The sequence below is a fragment of the Brienomyrus brachyistius genome, chromosome 1 (genome assembly GCF_023856365.1).
Source record: "Brienomyrus brachyistius isolate T26 chromosome 1, BBRACH_0.4, whole genome shotgun sequence".
In the NCBI taxonomy this organism is placed as follows: Eukaryota; Metazoa; Chordata; class Actinopteri; order Osteoglossiformes; family Mormyridae; genus Brienomyrus; species Brienomyrus brachyistius.
In genome coordinates this window covers 31,798,032-31,811,995 of record NC_064533.1, presented here as the reverse complement: position 1 = coordinate 31,811,995, position 13,964 = coordinate 31,798,032, and the positions used below count along the sequence as shown (strand labels likewise).

Below are 13,964 nucleotides of genomic sequence, written 5' to 3'. Positions count from 1 at the left end.
CTCACCAGCGAAACGGCACCAGGGGAGCCCGTGTGGTTTGGAGGAGTCAGCAACACTTTTACTACCGGGGTGGGGGGGCACGTTTGGCTCCGACGAACCTTCAAGAGGGCAAGTGAAAGCTTGGGAAACATGCCAGGTGGGAGGCCTGTCCTGGTGGGCCAGGAGAACTGGCACTTCAGGGGTTGGATCTGTAAACGGCCGAAACGGCCACTGCTTCCCATCCCAGGAAGGGTCCTGCTGTTATACCCTTGAGCGAAGCAATTATCATGGAAAAAAAAACACTGTATAAAAGTCATTTCCAGTGTAAGCCCCTGCTAGGTAACTAAATTCAAAATAAAAGTCCGGAAACCCAAACTGAAAGCCCTGCTCGTTAGAGAACGAGCCCCGCAGGCGACTCTCAGGATGTGACGGCGAGCCCCATCCTTCAGCAAACAAAGTAAATAACCGGAGGAACGAGACAGTGTTGGATAAATGCATGATACAATCAGCTGGCAGGATATACGTTTGAGATGTGTCTCTACGTCTTTCTGTATGGGAGTCAGAAACATGAATTCAGCCGCTAGGGCGAGTAGAAGGTCAGACGCGACAGTTATGGACAATGCATCAATGGAAAGGTATCACCTAGGGGAGCTTTGCTGCTCAGCCTGGCAGGGTGAGTGATATACGACTGTACTGGGAGACACTTTTTCTTCAGGTGTGATTCCTGACATGCCCGTTCTTACCTTCCCAGCAACGCCACCTGGGTTCCGACTCGTGGTCTCAATCACGTACTGGCACGGCTATTTCCAGGCTATTTTTAAAAGGACCCCCACCCACACCCCCACCCAAGTAGACATTAGAAGCAGTGAAGCGATGCATAGCTGAGGTTGACCTTTGGCTGTGCGTTTGTCACTGCTGAAAGGGGTGGGTCCTCTTGTTTTCTGTAAAACTGGTCAATGAAACCTGTCAGTTTGTCTAACATCAGTAGCCGGGCTGCTTTTCTGACCACAACCACGACGCGCATTTTTATATACTGTTACTGCACCTGCGCATGGAGGAGGCGGTCAGATCACAGCAGGTGCGACGGGGGCGATGACCGGATCCACAGTCCATTTCAATTACGTATTATATGGGTTTCAATTACAGCCACAAATACTGCCAGTTGCTTCCTAACCACAAATCGGCAACTGACAGGTCTATAAATAGGAGAAACCGTTAGAAGACTGGAAACAAACACGTGAAGTCAGTTAGGGACAGTGCGAACGCGCCAGGGTGTGGTGAGGCAAAGGGAGTGCCACTGCAGATCATTGAGCTGTTAATTAAACTGTCACAGGTAACGGAAAGAGCTAAGATGGAGGCTGGATGATAATCTAGCTGTAGGTAAGAGACGGTTGTTACACTCATGCTCCCTCGTCAGGTGATACGCCATTTCTTCGAAAGGCCAGGCTAAATTTGTCTTCCATTCCTAGATGGTCTGGAAGGAAATATTCAGGAAGTCAGTCATTGGCTAGTGAGGGTCAGGACTCCAGGATGGAAAAGTGAAAGGGGGGGGGGGTAGTTATGTCTGGAGTATGGGGTTTCTCTTGCCCCAAGATCATGGGCCCTGATGTCTGCAGGCAGTGCAAATTCTGGGAACATTTCCTCTAGGCAAACATTTCCAGAACCTTCAGGTTGGGGTGATGTTGGGTAAATCCTATCAGAGGAGAGATGTTTTTTTTCTTGTACCTCCTGGGCGCCCCTGGGCTGTCGGCTGCCCGGTGAGAAACACACCAAGCTTATTGGTCCAGAAACTAGAAGCACAAGAGCTCTGTACTTGTACCTTTGAATGATTAAGCTGTGGTCTCATCAGTTAAATATTTAGCTTCATCATCGAAACTGAAATATGAATGATAAGTAACATTAGAAAAAATTAACACAGAAAAAAAAAGGTGTGTAATCATATCTTTGTGGGGACTCTCCATTCATTTCTATTTGGAATACTCTGATCCCATAATGATGACCTTAACCCCTACCCTGCCCTAACCTCAACCATAAGTAACCAAACAAAATACAAGACTTTTGGCATTTTTCATTTTTTGATTTTATTCACAGATCTTTGGTGGGGACCTCAAAAATGGTCCCCATGTTATCAAAATAACAGGTTTCTGTTTTACCAATCTTGCAGTTACAAACTAGCTAACCAGGTTTCAGAACAAGGCAACAGTTCAACTACTTTGGGTGTTAAGGAAACCAAAAGGAGAGATGACCCTTCAATGCAATGGAGGACGCATAAAATAGAACACCTGTTTTCTTATCTTCTTTTTAATTCTGCTAACGTTTTCTTTATTTTTTTTCAGCACTTCAGATTAAAATAATCCTTGATTAGGCCCTTACACAGCCCTTATAACGGTGACATTTGCCCAGAATTAATTGCCTACATTGTTGTATCTCAGAGATGTCATTTTCTTACTCTCCCGTAACCAGCACGGCTAATCTCCTTTGGGGGAGACGCAGCAGATTCAGTCTGTCTTCAGCTTCTTATTTAACCCTGTTCCAAGGCTCAGGCTCATTGCTTCTCCCTCTCTGCGGAGAACCCTTCACATTTTTGCTTCCAATATGACTTTTCACAACTACTTCCCACGTACGGCTTCTCTTAAATTGCTTTATTATGTACAGATTAGCAAAGCTTTAGTAGCCTTGGCCTGCTTATTCTCAACTTGTGATGTCTTCATATAAGATGCATTTGTGTTGTGCTACGGGGCTCGACCGCATCTCTCACATGCTTTATATAATTATAATCTGTAATATGAGGTGGATTTAAACTTAGTGTGTATTGCAGCAATACGGATCAAGGTGTTTTGGCAATTTTATGGCTTAGATGCTATTCATGGACTGAACTGTAATAAAATCCACATACTTACAGTATATATGAGGTATATGCAGTGGGGTGCATAAGTGGTAACCAAATATATGTTGTATTTTATACAGATTTGGGGGGGGGGTTTAGTGTGCATCATATGGCACGGTGGTATAGGGAATCGTTGGTTAATCACAAGGTTTCTGACATCTGCTAGGGAACCGTACATTAAGACCTGACGAATTCAGTCTGAAGGTGTATTTCAAGGGGACATTCAGTTTGAATCTGTGCAAGGAAAGTCTCTGTTGCTCATGTCTTGTTTTGTCTGCTACGTCAATAGCATGCCTGAATGCTGACAGAAATGGCCGCAAAGCTAACGCTGGTTCTTAAAGAGCAACTGCACTTTGTGTGAACCATGTGTAGTCAGTAAAACACCACAGCAATGAACGTGCCATCTGGAAGCCAGTAGACCAAGACAGAAGACAGCGCTCTGAAGGAGTCCCGTCTATACAGATACCAAGTACTGATACCTGGTAATAACAACAATCAATAACATGTGGTTTCTGTTCCATGCTTATGAATAGATGCGTATAACAGACTTAGATTCTAAATGTACTGGCTAACGTGTAAAACAAAAATATTAGCACATTCTAGCAATCGTTGATATTTAAGATCCGAAGCTATTTATAAATAGATACGGTACGCAAGATCAAACGAAATGCCGCTCATACCATTTGACTGACTATCGCTAGAGGACATTGATCCAGATAACTATGTTATTAAATAGTTGGCCAGCCAGTAAAAGTGTTTTTCAATATGTTTTTGCCACAGTTGTAACTCTTTGTAACATCACCAGTTTTACAGGAACAAAATCCTCGTACAGTAGAAGATGTACTCCACATATACAATGTCATACCGGTATTCATTTAAAAACCATACAGATTGTATCAATGTACGAATGAAAGATAAATCAATGTTTCCAGATTCACTAGATGACAGTAAGATAGCTTTGTCCTGGTTTCTGTACTAATTCAATAAGTTGATATATAGTCGTATAATCATTTGATATCAAATTTCAAAAGTTTAATATCCAGTTTCATCTTCCTGATATCAAATTTCCGAAGGTTGGCATCAAAGGCTCTGGCCCGAGTTTCACACGACTGATATCGAGGAGCATTCATTATTAGAAACAGCCAACCAGGTTGTGACACGTGGCAATCAGGTGACATGCCCCTAATCCCCAGTCTGCTCATCAGGATTTACTTTGCTTGACCACTACCCATCTTTTCTGTGAAAAAGGATGGATGTGACACATTTCTGACTGTCACTGCACATTTCCCCCGATGCCTACAGCTATTTATTTGCCATCCTCCTAGAGACGGCTACAGTGTGTTGTACCTCGTTGCAGAATGATCTGCCACAGAACAACCCCCAAAGAATCCTCCAAATGAATAAGGCCGTTACACATAGTTGTGCAATTTGAGTATGAGACCCTAAACTCTTCCGCCGGAGTCCATCTTACAAGCCAAAATTAGAAGGGATACATTCAGTCATAGACACCAGACACCAGATGAAGCTGTGGCACTCGTTTTCAACACAACCTCTGCTGGACTCCTGCAAACATGGAGGTCATGCATACTCTATGCTGGATTCAGACCTGCCGGATTTTCCTGCTGCCAGACAAAGCAAGGAAATCAAACAGCTGTTGTTCCCATCTACAGATGTCCGCTTCATCTACACAGGGGATCAGGCCCCGGGCATCATGGGTAAGATGCGCTAGCCAAACTGGCTCTACTGTAGGTATCCAGGTTTGTTCTGTGAGTAGCTCTTCAGGGCTAAGGTGGAAATGGATGATTTACACCCCCTCTTTGTAGGCCTGTGTGACAGGCAGCCATGAAGGGACATTCCATCGCCCCTGCAGGAGCTCTGACACGAGAAGCACGGCAACACCGCAGCCTTTTAATCTCACCGACAGGAGGAAGTTAGCCATGTACCTCATAGCTGTGGAAGTGCTTCTGATCCACCAATTACTGAACCAAACAGCACAAGGCTTGCGTTATAAAATTTCTCGTACAGACGTTTCAAAAGTTTTAAGAAACCCGAGAAATTGAAGATGCGATTGGTTTACAGCGTGTGTTGCGCGGTACATAAATCTGCCTTGTATATTGAGAGGCTCATTTAAACCCTGCTAATTCCTTCTCTCTTTTTCAATAGCATCAGCCTGCTTTGTGTTCCAAGGCAAACGGCAGAAATGCCATTTACACTCAGCAGGCGGACTTTAAATCAAAGCACAGCCCATCCAGCGGCATGTATCTTGTCAGCTTTCATCAGAACAAACCACATCATAAATCTTCTCTCCCTCCACCGTGAGTGGCGCTCGACTCTGAGCTATTTCTGCCTTGGGGTCTTTCTGTGGTGAAATCTCTGTTTTTTTTTGCAGAGGATGTTGTTATCTTTCAGGACCCAAAAATAGTTGGATGTTATGGATCTTGGTTGGATGGATTACAAACTTCTAATTTAGCACAAAGAGAATTCATCCAGGACAACGAATGTTGTGGTGTCACAGTCAGTGACTGAATTCCTGTGTCACTTGAGAGGAGGGTATTTTTGGATGATGCGTAAACTGGTGGCATCTCCATGAGGGCCATAGGTCAAAAGGTTTTGCTGGTCAGTTTGCTAACCTGTTAAATCCTCTTGTGTGATGCATACCTGGACAGCGTTTCGCTGTTCCCTGTATGTTTGCCACGCGCTGGGTTTGCCCTGGCTAATGCTAGCTCTCAAGAAGAACTTTCCTGGCACGGTCGAACCCCCTTGTCACAGAATGGAAAAACCAAGCATGATAATAGATTGCCATGGCAACACAGCTGACCACCCATGAGCCCAACAAACACAGGACATCGAACAGAGTGATAGAGCTTTATTGTTATTGTAGCATTTATTATGCGTCATTGCTGGCGTTTGCATAGAGCAAACAGAGGCCTTCTTCTGGGGATACTGGGCGTACCTTCACGTCTGTGGAGGCACGTTGCCCCACCAGGCTGTGCTTAATATTCTGCTGGAGCGCCACACTAATGAACGCCGGAATCGTGACCGAGATGCGGTTCCCGCCCTGTTTTCATCTGTGTGCCCCTGTGCTCTGTGAAGCGAGCGGCTTGCAGCAACCCATGGTTACCGAAGGGGGGGGGGTGATTTGGGATGTGGCTTTGATATATGTCAATATATCACTGGGTAAAATGTCTCAGCAGCTCTCAGGATGAAGCAGTGTGGGATGCAGTGGATCAGTTTCTATATGCATGATAGTGCTTCCAGTAAAAAAAAAACAATGCCATTTCTGGTATGTCTTTCATTATAGCTATTTTAATCTGCCTGTAAAACTCATATAATCATAATTAGTAGCAGGCATAAATTTTATAATAATAATTTATTTTCATTCAAATTGCTCTGGTGCCTTGTATGGTATGTTGTACATTGATCAAATCATTATTTAAAGGATTTCTGTACTATATTGTCATGTGTTGAAGAACAGAGGACTCGAGGGCCGGCGTTGTTGTGAAACAAAAGGGGGTTTATTGAACCTAATGAACAGAGACTGGAAACAAACAGGACCATGAGGGAGCACAAATGGGAGGACTGGTAACCAGGAAGGACACAGGAAGGTTCAACTTCAATGACTGTACTAGGAATGATGAGACAAACAGGTACTTAAACACACACAAGGATTAATGAGGGGTGACAAGTACCAGGCATGGCACACATTGGGGTCAGGAGTATAGGACATGACAGTATACCCCGCCCTCCCCGGGGGACAGAAGGGACAATGGATTAAACAGAACATGTCAGGATCAAGTGGGTAGACAGCACACAAGACCCAGGGGGGAGAACCGCTGGACAGGACAGAACAGGACAGGACGCACGGCACAACCATGGATATGTAATAGGCAGGGCTAGACCAGGGACCAGGAGGACAACAGGAGAGAACAACACCAAACAAAAGCACTTTGATGAAACAGACCAAACATGGCACAAAACTAGGTACCAGGAACAATCAAGGATCATAAGGATGAACATTAAACATCAACAGGGACTAGAGAGCAGAAGAGACAGAGATGGACAGAAAGTACCACACCAGAACAGGGCAGACAAACAGGGGAACAATTTAGACAGAGACACCAGAGGGGGTAATAAGGGACACAGGCCAGGGTAAAACAAAGGCAGGACAGGGCTCTGGGACAGGGACTCAAGCAAATCTTCTGGAATCCTGAGGAGCTGGGTGACGACCCTAGGATGCAGACCCTCCTGACCCTGTGCACCAGTAAGGCGGAGCCTGTCCAGACTGCAGGACCTAAGGGCCTCAGAGGGCCAGTGTTACTGGAGGGCACCAAAAGGTCAGCAGGGCCAGAGGACATTGAAGGCCCAGGGGGACAGGAGCAGGAGGATGCTGAAAGGACTGCAGGGCAGAAGCAGGAGGACACAGAGGGGACTGTAGGGCAGGAGGGGAAGAGCACTAAAGGTTCTTCCCTCTGGGCCTCAGTAGGAGAGTCGCCTGGGTGGGCAGTGTTGGAGTCTTGGAGGCTGGCATGGATGGTTTGCCCCGTCTTCCTCTCCAGCTTGTCCAGCCAATCTCTTGGGCCTCAGCTGGCCTGGGACCTAGGGCCAGGTTGAGATAAGCCCGGGAATAAGGCGGAGGCCCACGAAACAGGGCTTAAGGCAAGGTCTAGGGGGTCCCACTCAAGTCCCCTGGAAGGGTATCCTCCAATCCGGTCTGGTGTCAACCGGGGAGTCTGATGTCTTTCTGATGGCAACTGGGGAGTCGGGTGTTGGCCTGGTGGTGAATGGCAGGGGTTGAGGAGAATGCTAACGGTGAGCCATGTGACTGTGAGGAGGCCACCAAGGCAACAAGAGTAGAAGAGGCGGGTGTCAGTGGGAAATCAGGAGATGAGGCAGGCACTGGTGGGACATCAGGAGACAAGGCAGGAGAAGCTAGGACACCAGGAGGCAAGGTAGGTGAAGCCAGCACATTTGTAGGTGAGCAGGACATAGCTGAAGCAGAGCAGGTGGAGCAGCTCAGAGCAGTGTCCCAACCGAGGAGTCGTTTCACTTGGGTTGAACATATGAGGAATGGTATCTCCTGAGTCAGGTTCGGATGGCATGGCTGCTGCAGGACCAGGTGAGGGCAATGTGGATCTTCATGGATCAGGAACCTACAGTGTGTACAATCAGCTTTCTTTTCTTTCTCTAGTAGCCAGAGATGGTGGGCAGAGCTGAGGAGAGCTGAGGAGTGGCAGCAGACTGAGCAGTTTAATGTTGCAGAGATGCAGTGGGCTGAGTGGCTTCATGCTACGGAGAGGCAGCGGGCTCTGGAGAGGCAACATATGGCGGGATTGCAGCAGGCTCAGGAGAAACGCAGTGTGGTGGCTCCGCAGAAGTGGCATGTGGTGGCACTGCAGTGGGCTCCGGTGGACCAGGAGTCTCGGGCTGCAGGGGCCTGACAAGATGGGGTCCAGCTGCATGGGGTCTGACGAGATGGAAGATGCAAGCACAGCCAACGTCTTCTGCTTCTTCCTTCTTTGGCCTGATTGGGGAGCTGCAGAGAGTTGGCGGGCGGAGTGGCCTCTCACTTATTAGCTGCTGCATCTCCCCTCCCTGGACCTTCTCTGCCTCCTGAAGATCCGTGCCTGGGGTGAGCCCTGCCAGTATCTCCCCACCAGCAAGAAGAGTGCTCTGGCCTCGGGCACCTTCCACATGGTGGAATTTTACTTCCACTCCAGGTGGGCGTTCAGGTTGGAGAAGAAGTTCTTGGCTTGCAGGCAGGGTGACTCCAGAGGGATCAGCGTTGACTCTGGGGAACCAGGAGTTCGAGATGTAATCAGCTTGGGCAGAGCTTCCTCTGATCTCCTTCCTAAGCGAAGTAACCCATTTATAGTTGGCAGTGGCAAGGCAATCTGCACGGTGAGTGGTTTAGCTAATTCATCGGGATCATTGGGCACCTCCAGATCACTGTCACTCTTCGAGTCTATCAGGGGATTGTCCATGAACCCCTGAGGTCAGCAGACTAGAACCTCAGGCTGGGAGAGGAGGCTGGGGTGCAGAGGAAATAGTGTGGGCAGAGATGCAGAATGTAAGGGGCTCCTGGGGATAGCTGCTTGGCAATTTGTGGAGTCCGGTCATTCTGTCGTGTCTTAAGGAATGAAGGACTTGAGGGCAGGTGTTGTGCTGAAACAAAACAGTATGAACAGCAAATGGAAACTTACAGGACTTCGAGGGATCACAAATGGATGGACTGGCAACCAAGATGGGCACAGGCAACAAGAAGCATCAATGGACTAATGAGACAAAGAGGTACTTAAATGCAAGGACTAATGAGGGGTAACAAGCACCAGATGTGGCTCATCGAAGCCATGGTAGGGAGGAGACAAGAGGGTAAGGCATGCAGGATTTGATATATATTAAGTATTAGCAAAACATAAAGCTTGATGCATTATTGTGTTTTGGCATTAAGATCACAGACATGCAAGCAGAAAAGCATTAGGTATGAACTGTCTTGCAGTTGGATGTGGAACTGCCTTGTAATGTAATCAGATAAAGCCTTGAAGCAGAATCTTACTCCTATTTTGAATATACCCTTGCTTGTTGTCAAACCAAATGTCCTTTTTGCATTCTACACAGTCTGTTAGGATCATGGTGGCAGTAAGATCCATGGGATAGGAATCATCCTGAAGAGCCAAATTGGAGGAGCCATAGAAGAGTGAGACCTTAGATGTCCTCTCTGGTGGCTTGGCCAGTATCCCCGTTCTGAGATGACCTGACATGAAGACCTCGTGCAGCCTACCAGATCTGAAGGAAACGATTATAAGCTGTCAGACTGGGCTACTAACCATAAGCAAGGTCTAATCGAGATGTGAAATCATAGGACCGGAAGACGGGCTGGTGCCAAACATTCTTTGGATATTTCTGAGGTGAAGAACCTTCCGGAACATAGCACGGTGGGCGGCTTGAGTTACGTCCACTTCCCTGTCAGCAGAAATGATCCCAACGGCAGTGGCCCTGCTAAAACTGGTGGTGCCACAAGCCAGTGTGAGCGCTAATGCTGAGCCAGGGGGTCGTCTTACAGTGGACATGGTGTCAGTGGACGAGGTGTCAGTCAGAGACCACAAGTGTGAGACCCATTCTTTCCAATGCCAAGGGCAACTAATGTGTTCCCTCCTCAACAAGCATTATGGGATTTCTGTAGGACTTAGCAAGTTAGTTACTGAAAAAAAACATACCTCATGTTCCCATTATTAATGGTACTTGAGCTGGCAAAATCCACTGCCTATTTTTTCAGATGTGTTTATATACCACAGCTAAATGCTGTATAAACATCCATCCATTTAGCATATAGGTTATGCCAACAGACACCTACTGCAGCCACGATCCCCAGAACAACTATCATCTGAACATACCGTAAAAAGGGTTATGTTTTAAAAGTAACTTAAGATATGTAAAATATGTATACCGCAATTCATGTGCATGAAGTTTAATATTTCTACAGGCTGAGTGAGTGTAGCCACATTTATTCATATTGGTTCATTCTACTTGTACCATTTCCCAGTATTGCTATATACTTCAGTTTGGCTTAGAAGCATCCCCTAGTAATGTACATTAGATTGTCAATGGTGCCCCGTGAAAAGCACAATCCCACTTCCACTGTAATAGCTAACTTATTTTGATTTTTCAACAAAGGTGCTGTGTTTGTTCTTTCCCTGGCTTCTTCCATCTGTTCCCCAAAAAGGAAAATTCAAACTCGGGCATCGTTAGAGATGTTGGGCCTCATGAAACGATATTATATTGGGTCCACAGCCCAGACCAATCCAGTTATGTTCCAGATGTTTAGAGCCCCTTTCACCCTGGAATCAGGATAACTTTCCCCTCCAGTAACACTTTACTTGACGGGGCACACATACTTAGTAATAACTCAGTTATTACTGAAGTACAAATCCTGAACAAATATAGTTGCTACTTGAGATAAGAGATGCTTCACAATTAATTGATGATGAACAGACATGAGATCAGTATTTCACTTGTGTTATATAAAAAGAAAACTGCGTTATAACTTGTTTAAAATGGTCTATTAATAATTTATAAACTGTTACAACCTAATTCATAACCTGTTTATAAACCATTCCTAAACCCTTTATATGGGTAGCCTTATTGTAAAGCGGCACTGTAGTTCCTTCACTAGTTCCTTCAACAGTTTATAGAATTAACAGATATAGTGACATAATAACTGCTTGAGATGAAAGATGCATCATGATTCATTAATGATGAACAAATATGAGATCAGTGTTTAACTTGTGTTATTCATGACTTGCCCCTTCAGATGTTCCTTCAGTAGATCAGGATGTAGTAACAAATATAGTAACTGCTTTAGACAAACCATGTGTCACGATTCATTAATGATGAATTAATATGACATAAGTATGTAACTAAGACATAGCTTGTGGTTAATTAATACACAAGTAATAGCACAATACTATATTATTTGTGCCCCCTCAAGTAAAGTGTTACCTTCCCCACTGTTGCAGTGCCAATGTTAAAATATGATTTATATTAATGAAAGACATTTCATTACAGTACAGCTGTTTGCTTAAGATACTCTCATTTAGTTATTTGACTTTATTCACTTTTGAGGAATGCAATATACATATTCTGTAACAAAACACCAGGTCTCCACTCTATTTGTGCAGTTATAATGACCCGTAAAGGTAGCACAATAGCTTTAATACAGTTTTCTGTGGGTTTATTGATTTTTCTGGGGGTTGAACATCAACTGTTAGAAGTATTGTCATAGAAACACCATAATAAGTGTTTAATGTACCGGCTGTAAGTCAAGGAACACAGATCAGTGGGGGAAGGCAGCTTTCAGCAGTCAGTGACCTGTGTGTCGGAGTTGTGTTACCAGTAAGGCCTGGGATCCCTGGCACCACTGGCCTCCTGCTGGGAGGATGCTGTACTGGCCGAAACCTGGGCTTTTCACGAAGGCCTGCTTTCTTGATCCGTGGCAGGCCTGGGAACAGTGACAGCTTAGCACAGAAATGCATTGCGGCTAATACATTAATAAGAAGGAGTTGTGACCTCTGACCCTCAGCGATATACATCGTCAACCACCATATACTCAGGGCCTGCTGTATATTATGCTACCTTATATGGGGGCAGTATCCCCAGGTGACCCCTCTCCCATTTTCATTGGTTCTGAGCAGGGTAATCACTGAGGGGGTGTGGCTTGGGACAGGGATGTGTTCCCAGGCCCTAGACTGCAGGGGGCCAGAATCTACCGATCGACCAAGGGGGACTCAACCCCCCACTCGGCAAAATCTACTGAAAAAGTCCAAGGCGACATTTTGTCAGGAGGCTTAGAATTCCTTGGAAAAATTCCTTGAGTGCTGTTGCTCCTACTATGATTAATTATTGTATAATTTAAGAAAATATGGGGTTTGTTTGCTTAGTAGAAAGAACTCAGTGACAGTATTCATTTTTTTTTTTTTTTAATGCCCCCCCCCCCCCCCCAAGTTACTCTTCCCCTCCCAGTGTTCCTCCCCTGAAAATAATCTGGTGCACCATGCACAAGTGTGTAGCACCTGTGTCATACCTCATACCTGTACTGTGCAGTTTGGATAGCAGTTGTGCTAATCAATGTTATTTGGATAAAGGAGACGAGGAAGATGAGGAAGAGGAAGGACAAAGACAGAAGCAGGAATAAGGAAATACCTTAAGAGGAATCTCTAACTCTCAATAAGATTACATTAACTCGTTTTATACATTTGCTATGTTACAAAGATACTGCTTTCACAGATGGACAGAGCTGTCAGGCTTCCTCATGAATTCTGAAAAGTCTCTGTGGAAAATTTAGAACCCAGTCATATATTAGCAGCTCCCATCCTGACTGTTCTCTCCTTTATTGTTCTCACTGTTTTACGTCTCCCTGTCGCCGTCACGTATCTCCCTGCAATAAATACTACCACCTTCACTGCTCTGCTCATGAGCCTGACGGAAAAGCACACTGTCCTGAAAAAGAATACAAACAACTTCGGAAACTTCTAGTCCCCAAACAGGTGTCCATTATCATTTTATCGAGCCGGGAGATGGTCCAAGCCAGAAATAAACCAAAGGCTACACACACAGGAGGTCAAAAAGGTCCAGGTTTTGCGCGGATGGCTTGACACTGCCGTCCCTTTCCTGGTGGTAATGAAAAACCTCGCCGTGTTACGGAGAAGTGGCCAGGGCGTTACAGCCGTGTCGTGGAGATGGGAGGCTCTGTAATTAACAGTGTCCCCACCTCCCGGCTACGTTACCATCTGCTCGGCCACAGCCCCGTTCTCCAGAATTAGCCCGGAGTCCTTTTGTTCGTTTTCGGCTGTAAATATTTCCAGGTCAAGCGCAACGTGGTCAGCAGACCATTGTCTATATTGCCATCATTAGCTGGCTTTCTGATTTTAATGGCTCCAGGTCTTCCTCCGCAGGCTGGTCTGTTTTGCCCGGGGACCTTCACACAACCTGTGAGGCTCTGTGATGGTTCGGTCATTTCAAAGAGAACCTTAATGCTTTGCTAATGGTTTCCATGCAATGACAAAAAAATGTATCTGGCTGAATATTTCTGCTTCATGTTTCCCTCCACTGAAATGGATCATTGTTTTATGGGACGTGAAGATCACACAGAGGGGTGGAATAAAATCTTGGATTGGTTGGCGGGGGGGGGGGGGGGGGGGGGGGTGATTAGCAGTTTGTACGAAAAATTAATGAGGAAAAAATATTATCAGTATATCTGTAGTGGTGGTTTTGAACTTGAACGTCTGCGATGGTACATTATTGCAGCAAACGAGACAAAATATAGGAAAAATGTGGAGCAAGGGACTGTTGCAATATTAATACTTTAATTGAGGAGCCACAATTAATGTAGCATTATCCTCTTACTTATGTATTAATTAACCACAAACTAGTTACATACTGATGTCATGTTCATTCATAAGTAATGAATCTTGAAGCATCTTTTATCCCAAGCAGTTACAATATTTGCTACTATATCCTTTGTGAACTACTGAAGGAACAAGTAATGAATAACACAAGTGAAATACTGATCTCATGTCTGTTCATCATTACTAAATTGTGACAC

General features: G+C 45.4%; 1 long non-coding RNA gene across 5 annotated transcripts; it reads left to right on the top strand.

Moving 5' to 3' along the window:
• Positions 1 to 3,994: 3,994 nt before the first annotated feature.
• LOC125751569 (uncharacterized) lies at positions 3,995 to 12,334 on the top strand. Of its 5 annotated transcripts, none has more exons than XR_007400683.1 (4): positions 3,995 to 5,181; positions 8,055 to 8,495; positions 8,584 to 9,235; positions 9,482 to 12,334. It is a non-coding gene; the product is annotated as an uncharacterized LOC125751569 (long non-coding RNA). The 5 variants fall into 5 exon arrangements; XR_007400682.1 differs by having other exon boundaries at positions 3,996 to 4,581; positions 5,030 to 5,181; positions 8,055 to 9,235; XR_007400679.1 differs by having other exon boundaries at positions 3,999 to 5,181; positions 8,055 to 9,235.
• The last annotated feature ends 1,630 nt before the right edge of the window (positions 12,335 to 13,964 follow it).